This window comes from Galeopterus variegatus, unplaced genomic scaffold, assembly GCF_000696425.1.
Source record: "Galeopterus variegatus unplaced genomic scaffold, G_variegatus-3.0.2 Scaffold3776, whole genome shotgun sequence".
NCBI lineage: Eukaryota > Metazoa > Chordata > Mammalia > Dermoptera > Cynocephalidae > Galeopterus > Galeopterus variegatus.
Window position 1 is genome coordinate 119,410 of NW_007729887.1, and position 10,834 is coordinate 130,243.

A 10,834-nucleotide genomic window follows, 5' to 3' on the forward strand; every position below is an offset into this window, starting at 1 on the left:
TACACCTGGGTTTTGTAGAAACTCTCGTCTGGGCCTGAGTCTTTTTTGTAAACTGTACCCCCTGCAGTTCTATATTCCTGACCAGTCTCCTCTGAATGGTCCTATGCTGATTGGGGTACAGATCAGCTACGCTTGCTGTGCCCCTGTGTTCTCCCAGTGGGCCTGTCTCCCCCACCACCTGTGCTGCAAACACTTCCCATGGGATGGGCTGTGCCAGTCCCTTGCAATGACTTACAGGCCTCTGAGGGGCTCCTTTTTTCAGTTGTTGTGGCTCCTCGCTCCTATGTGGGTCCATGGGAACCCTACTAGTGGTCTTGCTGGCCTGGAGGCCACCAGGATCCTCTTCTCCTCTGCTGCCTCCAAGTAACTTCATCCAAAGGGCACAGCTGTGGCTTCTGCTGGCTCCTGCTCCATGCACTCAGCAGCTCGAGCCTTAAAGCAGTCGGGGCTCTAAATTGTCGGATTGGTCTTTCTTTCTCTCATGGTGGCTTCTCCTGCCTTCATGCACTCCATAGGTCTCTTCTCCTCTTCCCCTAAGCTCTAGTGGCCCCAGCTTGGCTATTGTTGCTTTTTAATAGTTGTAAAATTGGTTGAGTTATGGGAGAGAGTGAAGCTGAGGACCGTCTATTCTGCCATCTTGACTGGAAGCCTTGAGATGAAAGGAATTAAAAGATGAAAATGAATGGAAAGACATGTGGTGTCCATAGATTGGATGACTCAACACAGTAAAGGTATCAATTGTCCCTAAATTGACCTATAGTTTTAATGCAATTCCTATCAAAATTTCAGCAAAGTTTTTTTTTTCCTTTTTGTAGACATAGACAAGCCTATTAAGTTTACATGGAAAGCCACATGCACTAGAATAGCTAAAACAATCTTGACACAGAAGGATAAAGTGAGAGGAATCAGTCTGATTTTTTTTTTTTAAAGATGACCGGTAAGGGGATCTCAACCCTTGGCTTGGTGTTGTCAGCACCACGCTCAGCCAGTGAGCAAACCAGCCATCCCTATATAGGATCCAAACCCGCGGCCTTGGTGTTATCAGCACCGCACTCTACCGAGTGAGCCACGGGCCCGCCCAGAATCAGTCTGATTTTAAGGCATATTTCATTGCTTTGGTAATCAAGCCACTGCAATATTGGCAAAGGGATAGACACACAGATTAATGGAAAAGAATAGAGATCCAAGGAATAGAAATACATCCACACTAATATTCACAACTGATTTTTGATGAAGCTTCCAAGCAGTTGAGTGGAAGAATAATGGTCTTTTCACCAATTGATACTGGAGCAATTGGCTACTTGTAGGGAGGAAAAACTGAACCTCAAACTAACCCTTGCATCTTATCGAAGAATTAATTTGATGACTGACCAGTTAGCTCAGTTGGTGAGAGCATGGTGCTGATAGCAGCAAGGTCCAGGGGTCAATCCCTGTACCAGACAGCTATCAAAAACAGTCTGCTGAGATTTTTTTAAATTGATATTTTAAATTAAAAAATGTAAAATATAAATCTATGATAATTTTAGGAAAATAAGTGAAAATCTTCGAAATCTAGGGCCAGGGAAATAATTCTCAGACTTGACACCAAAAGCATGGGTCAAAAAATCAAAAATTAGTAAACTGGACCTCATCAAAATTAAAAACTTTGCTCTGTGAAAACTCATGTGAAGAGAATGAAAAGACAAGCTATCGATGGGGGAAATATTTGTAAATCACATATTTGACAAAGGACTAATATCTAGAATATATAAGGAACTCTTAAAACTCAACAATGAAAAACCAAACAATCCCATTAGAAATGGGCAAAACATATAGACACTTCACCAAATGTAATATACAGATGGCATATAAGCACATGAAAAGATGTTCAATGTCATTAGCCATCAGGGGATGAAAACAGATGTCACTATACATCTATCAGAATGACTAACATAAAAAATAATGACAACACCAAATTTTGACAAGGATGTGTAGAAACTGGATCACTCGTACATTGTTGGTGGGAATGTAAAGTGGGGGGGGGGTAGCCACTCTGGAAAAATGTTTGGCATTTCCTTGCAAAATTAAACATGTAATTACCATATGACCCCAGCAACTGTACTCTTGGGCATTTATCCCAGATAAATAAAAATTTATGTTCACACAAAAACTTGTACATGATTTTTTTTCTTCATAATAGCTGAAAACTGGAGCTAGCCAGATGCCTTCAACAGCTGCTATCATTCTTGTGGTCTCAGGTCTCTGGTCACTGTAGTAGATAAAATTATAAAAAAGAGTATTTCTCAAACCATTGCTCACCCTCTGCATTGGATTACAGCCATTGGTCTACCAAACTTTCTTTCCTGCTTCACCAGATGGGAATGAAAGGCACCAGGTATGAGTAACTTTGGCAGAGAAAGGTGTGTTGATGGAAGTGTCCTTAGTGACAGATTGCTACTTTTTAACCACGTAGAAATAATCCAGTCCTCCTCTGGTGTTCTGTTGATACCAAGCAGTGGATGAAGCTCTCTTCTATTTAAAGTCATGGTCCCAGGGAGATTATCTGTACTGTGTGTGTGCTACACCTGGGAGACACAAAAAAGCTAGGGTGATACTGCAGCTAATAGTCAAGTGGTTGCATAAGTGATATATTCATGTGATAGATTAGTTACGTGGTAATTAAATTCATGATACTGAGCAATATAGGGAGGATATGATGCCTGAGAGGTTTACTGTTTAGTCAGGTTTTTCGAGCCCCTGCTGCATGCTATGTATTATATAGACTATCACTTCTACTAGGGGGTTATAATCAAGTTGGAATTCTACCAGGTTGGAATAATCAAATCACAGACAACTGGTTTAAAAAACAATGTGCTAATTTAAACAATTTAAGAAATTGTATGATTCCTTTTGTTCCTTTGGCTATTTTTTTTTTTTTATAAAGAGACTCTACAAACAGGGAATCCTCCTAAATTACCAATTGTGTTTATCATATTAAATACCCACATTATCAGTGATCCTTTGTTGATATTAAATAATGACAGGTAGGGGCCGGCCCGGTGGCGCACTGCTACAGTGCGCCGCTTGGGAGCGTGGTGGCCCTCCTGCCGAGGGTTCGGATCCCACATACAGACTGGTTCCCGCTCACTGGCTGAGCGAGGTGTGGGAGCAACACCGAGGGTTGCGATCCCGTTGCTGGTCCCGGTCTGGTACGGGCGCGACACTGAGGGTTGCGATCCGTTGCCGGACACGAAAAAAGACAAAAAGGAATAAATAAATAAATAAATAAATAAATAAATAATGACAGGTAGAGAAATGAAATCTATATTTAACTCTTTGCACTGTTTCTCATTTATTTTTAATAATCAGGTTTTCATAATAACGTTTTTTGTGTGGAGAGAAGCCACAGGATCTGCTAATTCAGAAACTGCTTTGATCAACAAAATGAAGCAAAAGAAATGGGCCTATATCAGAAGAAACATGAAAATCATTATGAATATTCATAAAGTGCAGCTAAGAGTATACAGGACTAACAAATATACTTTCTAATGAATCAAATCACATTTCTTTTTTTTTTCTTTCTTTTTTGGTTGGCCAACCCGTAGGGAGATCTGAACCCTTGACCTTTATCGGGAGATCCAAACCCTTGACCTTGATGTTACAACACCCCACTCTAACTGACTAAGCTAACCATCCAGCTCCAAAATCACATTTCTTGATTTGAACAGTGTGTATTAGGTTTGTTATAAAGCACAATCCAACTCTTCAAATAGAAAACAAGCATGTCCCTACCATTGGAAAGAAGAATAAAGTACTGACAATTGACTATGTGAGTTAGGACTGGTCACTTGATCTTTTTATAAGCCTTTAAAAAAAAACAAACCTGTAACTCTTCGACATTTTTGAGTCATTGGCTGTGGGGTTTCATGCAGCCAGAGCCATTGAGCTTGCACCAAGATGCTTCAAAGCATTATTTAAAATGTCTGGATCCCCATGAAGCCCTACTATATACAAGTTTACCAGGAGATTTGGGTAGAAATGAGGTCCATGGACTCCATCATTTATAAAATCAGGAATGCTGATAAAAGAAGTAAAGCTTTGAAAGGTTCGAGTCCTGCACCTGTTCATGGTCATCATTAACCAACTTTACTTGGAGTACATATGAGATGAAATCTGCCTATAAATTTAAGCAAGCTATGTTAGATGGGAACATGGAACATGGCTATACACTTGGTATAGGTACCATTTTCTTCACGTCATGAATAAATATATCTGTGAGATGTGAAAAAAAAAACCCAAAACAAACAAAAAAGACAAAAACAATCCATCTATAAATTAAATTAAACACATCTTTTTCATCTACTACAGAAAAAATGTAAAATTTAGTGACATAGAAAAATTTAGTGACATACAGTAAGATTTTAAAATGACTTTAATATATCTTGTTTAAAGACAAGTGTTACTAACCATGTCAAATAAGGACTTTGAGTGCTACTTTTTTCCCAAGGAAATGTGCTACTTTTTCCCCAAGGAAATGTGAATATTAAACTTTGGGTGAAACAGGGCAAAATGAAAATTGGCTATTTCTCATAGGATGTCAAGTATAAGGACACATGTCATTTAAAAAATTCTACCTTGTGGAAAAATAAAAGTACATGAACTCAAAACACAACTTCTGCAAAAGTAATAATAATAATAATAATAATAAAACTTAAAAAGGGAAAAATTGACAGAGCGAAAGCAAGAAAAACTTGAAGGGTTATCATTCATTCCCTCAATAATCGTTTTGAATAGTCTTTAGTAGGGAAAGAAGGGGGATAAGAAAAAAAGCACAGAAAGGGAACATGTATCTTCAGCCAAAGTGAGGCACAGCCATAGGGCATCCAGTACCCTCCTACCATCCCACTGTGGTATGGACCACCAAGGCTTTTGTCCTTTCCTCTTCCTTCAGCTTTGGCTTTTCTTTAAAGCACATAATTTATCTGGAGGAAAAAGAAATGAAAACAATGATGGAGCTATGAACCTACAAAAATCTGACAGTGTTTTCCTCTAATTTAATATACACACCTGTAGATCTTGTTAAAATGCAGATTTTGATTCAGTACCTCTGGGGCCACTGATTCTTTCTAACTAGCTTGTAGGTGATGCCAGATGCTGCTGGTCCAGAAACCACACTTAAAGCACCAAGGATCTAGGACATCTATTATTCTCCTAATAAGTAATTTTGTTAAACTCTTTATTTTGGTATAGTGGAATTCAATTAAACCACATTATTTGGCTAGACATATTAATTTCCCAAAGTACAAAGAAAAACTTGACTTTTAAATGTTAATGAAAAGAAGTTAAGAAATAAACATATAAACTGAAACTATCTCAGTGTTCTCATAAAACTTCTGGAGAGCCCAAGTTTATTGCCTAATATACAAAAAACCTTAAGAATAACAAGGAAAAGAAGCTTTATTTCCAAAATATAATTTAGTGATATTTTTAAATTAATTTGAAATTGAGTGAAAGGACCATAGGATCAATAAACTACTGACAATCAAAAACTATTCAAAGGGAGGGCCGGCCCGTGGCTCAGGAGAGTGCGGTGCTGATAACACCAAGGCCACAGGTTCGGATCCTATACAGGGATGGCCAGTTGGCTCACTCGTTGAGCGTGGTGCTGACAACACCAAGTCAAGGGTTAAGATCCCCTTACCAGTCATCTTTAAAAAAGAAAAGAAAAGAAAAGAAAAACTATTAAAAGGAATCATAAAAATGTATTCCTTTCAAAAGCGTAAGGTTTAAAACAGGTTAGCTGTCACTATATAATACGGAAAAGATGTCATTCAGCCATCACTCACAAGGCACTCTCTGGTTGAGGGATAAGGAAACCATGAAAACTCTCATGGCAACCAACAAGAAAGGCAGTGTGGAGAAGCTATGGTGGGAGTATTCGGTTTGGGTATAGACACAGAGGAGTGCCCAGTTTCAAGACTCTGTTTAAAAATTGGATTATTTTAATCAGGAGACCCATCATAATTTGAGGCCTTCAGATGCTCATGCTTTTATGAAGTGTTTAGTATAATTATTATATACATTAATCAGGAACTAGTGTCAACATACAAATTCTCAGTAAGGTGTATTACCCTCCTAAAGGCCATAAATAATCCTATTCTCTTCAACATAGGTTCCTATTTTTCATCATTTCCTCCCATTTTCTCTATGACAGAAAAATGTCTTCAGTACCATTCATGTTTGCCCTTTCTGCCTTGGATCCCACCGTATACACAGACCCTTGTTTAGTTTCCCTTTTTGAAACACAGGCAGCCTCAAATATGTTTTATATGATACACATAGACTGATTAGACAGCTTCTCACCTTATTTCCCTTTCCCAGTTTTCTTCTTCCTTCTTTTAAAAATGGAAAGCCTAACAAGGAACACGGTAGGGGAGTGCAAGTTGGGGAAGGTATTTAAGGTAAAATCAGAACCAGATTCTGGAGGGAAATGTTTAACAGGAGCTGATAAAAAAAAAAGCCCCATGTGAGGTCAGGTAGGAAAGACATATTCAGACAAATGTGTCCATATCTCTTTTTTTGATGTTGATTGCTTCAAACCAGTGACCTTATGCATATTCATTAGTATACCACCAAATAAAGTTTCATCAGAAGAATTTAGAATTTTGTAAATACAAAAATTCCTATTTAATCCACATATAGATTAATTGGCATTTTTTATTTTTTAGATATGTTCTTAACATAAAAATCATATTTTTGATCATCAATGTTGTCTACAATAGAGCACTGAAACAGGAAAAACTGTACATTACGTATGGTTTGTTATCACCGTACTGGGGATACCAATGTCTGTAGAAACAATGACACAAATGAATTAATCTAACCCTTCTAAAAAATGTATAATTTTTCCATTTTAATACTACTAACTTTGGTGCAGGACTTAGTGTCCATTGTTGTAGGTCTGGGGCTCCATATTCAGATAATCAAACAGATCATTCAATTTAGTTGGGACTTTGTAGACTATCTGTAGATTATATACAGTCCTTGCTCTAAAATATATTAGTACAGAATGACACAGTTATCCCTATTCCTGAATCAGAGTTTTATTTCTATGTTCAGAAAAGAAGAGAGAATTCAGAGTTGAAAACTTGAGAGGTGGAAGTAAGTTCTAACCCAAAAATACTCATATCTAGGCAGAAGTTCAGTCAATAAGACTTCTTGGTTGCATTTGGTTATTTTACAGAAAACAGGATGGGGTAGTATATGTAGCAAATTTTGACTGTATGTGTAATCATAATGGAAGTCATCTACTAAACACTCATTGTATGCCAGGCACTACTCTAAGAAATTTCAAATTATTATTTCATTTAACCCTTTAATTACCCTGTGCACTAGGAATTGCTGTTATTTTTAATATGAAGAACAATGTTGGCCTTAAATTCCTAATCATCCTGACATATATTATAAAAGATTAAGCCAAAATAACAATATTTACACTGACAGTAATTTCCACAAATTAATGTTGTAGTCTTTTATTGAGGTATAATTTATAGTAAATGAAATATACAGATCTGAAGGGTACAGGTCAATGAGTTTGGTAATGTGTATGCTATGTAACCACCAGCCCAATCAAGACGAGAATATTGCTGTCACTCCTGAAAGTTTCCTTATGTTCCTTTTCAGTCAGTCCAGCAATCTGCCACCTCCTGCCCCAACAGTGACATTCTCTATTACTATTTTTATTCACCACACCTTATTTTCCTTGTTCTGAAATTTCATATAAGTACTCTATGTACTCATGTTTCTGGCTTCTTTTTCTCAACATAAAGTTTTTTTAACTCATCTACATTATTGCATGAGTCAGAGTTCTTTTTTATTTCTGAGTAGTATTTCACTGAAGGAATATACTGCAATTTATTCATTCTCCTGTTCATTGATATTTGATTGTTTCCAGTTTGGGGCTAATGTAAATAAAGATACTAAGAACATGTATAAATCTTTTTGTGGACATATATTCTCATTTCCTTTGGACAAATACCTAAGGTTGTAATTGCTGAATAAGTAACTTTAAAAGAAACTGCCAAGCCATTTTCTATCACGGATACATCCTATTAATGTATAAAGGTTTCAGTTGCTTCACTTAATCACCAACTTGCAGTACTGTCGATCTTCTCAATTTTACCCATTCAAGTGGGAGTGAACTGGTATCTCACAGTGATTTGAATTTGCTTTCCCCGGATAACTAATGGTGTTGAGGTTTTTCATATGTTTATTGGCTGTGCACATATCTTCTTCGGGGAAATGTCTTTTCAAGTCTTTTGCTTTTTTATATACATTCCAGATAAAGTCATTTGTCGTGTGTGTGTGTGTGTGTGTGTGTGTGTGTGTGTGTGTGCGCGTGTTTGTGTATACACATATATAATGAATATTTTTTCCCAGATTGCCACTTGTTTTTATTTTATCAGTGTCTTTTCATAAGTTTTTAATTCTGATTAAGTTCAATTTATCAATTGTTTTCTTTTATCATCAGTTGTTTTTTTGTTCGTTTCGTAAGGAATCTTTGCTTACCCTAATGTCACAGAGATAGTTTTCTATGTTATCTTTTAGAAGCTTCATAGTTTTAGCTTTACTGTTTAGTACTAATATTCCTCTAGAATTAATTTTTGCGTATGGTATAAGATAGACATTATCAACCAACCGAGCAAAGAAATTGATTTTATTCAGGCTATTGCAATAGGGAGAGCACTGCAGATCCAAAGATTAGAGCATTTTGTCATGGTGCTTTTGCCTTAGATTTTATAGGGAGGAGTGGACAAGATTTAGGAGGGATGATTTATGGTTAATATTGTTTTTGTAACTGGGGGAAGTGTCTGCTGAACAGAAAATATTTATCTCTATATCTAGCTTGTTTGGGTGGGGGTGCGGTGGACAAACAGTTCTGATTTCAGCGTATCATTCCTGAGATAACAGGCAGGAAGTGGGAGACTATGTCTGGTCTTGTTAGAAGGTTCAGGCCAAAAGGGAAAGTCTGTATTTGGCCTTCTCACAGGTAAACAAGGTCGGGGTGTGGGGTGTGGGGTCATCTGTGAGTTTTATAGTAGCCATGAGAAAAAGTGCACAGCAATTCATATCTAAGTCACATAGGGAAGACAGGAAGGTTCTTTTCATGGCATTTCCCAGAGCATAAAAAGGCGAAGAGATGTTTAGGAAAACAAAAATTTGTAGGATTTCTTAACTCCATGATCTCGATTTCCATGTGTAAAGTTGTCAGCTCAGATTTAACTTCTGTGTGGAAAGTCAGTTGGAAATAGAGTTGTTCTTTGGTTTACTGGATCATGATACATTGTTGAATAATTTGTCAACACAATGATTGTGTAGTAGTAGCATTTAAGACTAAGAACAGGATATATTGCCCAACTGTAAGGCCTAAGATTACAAACAGGAAAAGGATTAGTAATCTGTGTACTATTTCTCAAAGCCAGGATCCTATATCTCTTAATCTTGCACAGGAGAACATGTCCCATAGACTATTTGGATCACCTTAGAGAGCCCAATTAGCCTTTCCTTGAGTTTTGTGACTCACAGGGGATTTTTAGGGCAGTGAACTACTCTGTATGCTACTGTAATGGCCGATACATGACATTACACATTTGTCAAAACCCACAGGCTTGTACAACACAGTGAACCCTAATATTAACTATAGGCTATAATTAATATTAATGTATCAGTATTGACTCATAACATCTAACAAATGCATACAATAATGTAAGATAATAGGGGAAATTGTGATGGGGGAGGGGTATATGAGAGTTCCTCGTACTTTTCTTTTTTTAAAGTTTTTTGGCGGCTGACCGGTGTGGGGATCCCTAACTCTATGCTCAATTTTCCTGTAAACCTAAAACTGATCTAAAAAATAAAATCTATTAATAATAATTTTAAAAACCTGAAAGGGATGTCTGCAAAAATTTGCAAGGCTTTTTCTCCTACAGGCTCATGATTTCAAATTAGCGGTGCTTCAATTTTCATAAATGCTACAAGAAAAGCTAAAACGTATTGAAAACGTATTGAAACTTTATATTCTAAGAACTGCATAAGTACTTTATTCATTATTCTACAAACCAACAAATATTAAAAGCGTCCTATAATCCAATGCAATTTAACTCATTTAATCTTCACACAATCCTATGAAATACTATTATTCACATTCTACAAAGGAGGAAATAGTTCGAAGAGAGAAGTCAAACAATACATACTAAAACGGAACGCCCATCCCGGATTCCAAACCCACAGTTCTACCCCATAAAATGAAATCGAAAAGAATTGGCGCTTGCTTATACCGTCAGCTAAGACAACGACCAGCCGAGAAAGCTCGCGATATGACACAAACTACCACTCCCAGTGTGCAACGCGGCTTCCGGCCGCCACTTTCTAACCGGAGGTCCGAAGATCCCCAGCGTGCTTCGAGGCGTGAAAGGTACCCTGGGAGCGGTAGTTCTCCGGGACGCCTACCGGCGTCGCACGTGGCGCAGCGGCGGCTCCCTTGGCTTCAGCCCCGGATCCTGTGTGGGCGACCTGAGGCGGAGAAAGGGCGCGGACTTGAAAGGGGTGAGTCAGGAACTGCCTGCGCGGTAAAGGGAGGTGGCACCGCGGCGAAGGGCTGAAGTAAGTAAATGGGCCCGTGCCCCAGTCTGTTCTGGGACGCCGCTATCTTAGCGTCAGAAAGGGAAGGCTGAGGAGGAGCCAGAGCCGGGTGCCTGCAGCCGTTCTCTGCCGCCGCCATCTCCACCATGCAGTCCTCGTATAACTTCGTATAATGTATGCTATACGAAGTTATGCCTGTTCTGGGACGCCGCTA

General features: G+C 38.1%; 1 pseudogene; it reads left to right on the plus strand.

The window, feature by feature from the left end:
* Positions 1-3,936: 3,936 nt before the first annotated feature.
* On the plus strand, positions 3,937-4,119 carry LOC103601530 (annotated as a pseudogene).
* The last annotated feature ends 6,715 nt before the right edge of the window (positions 4,120-10,834 follow it).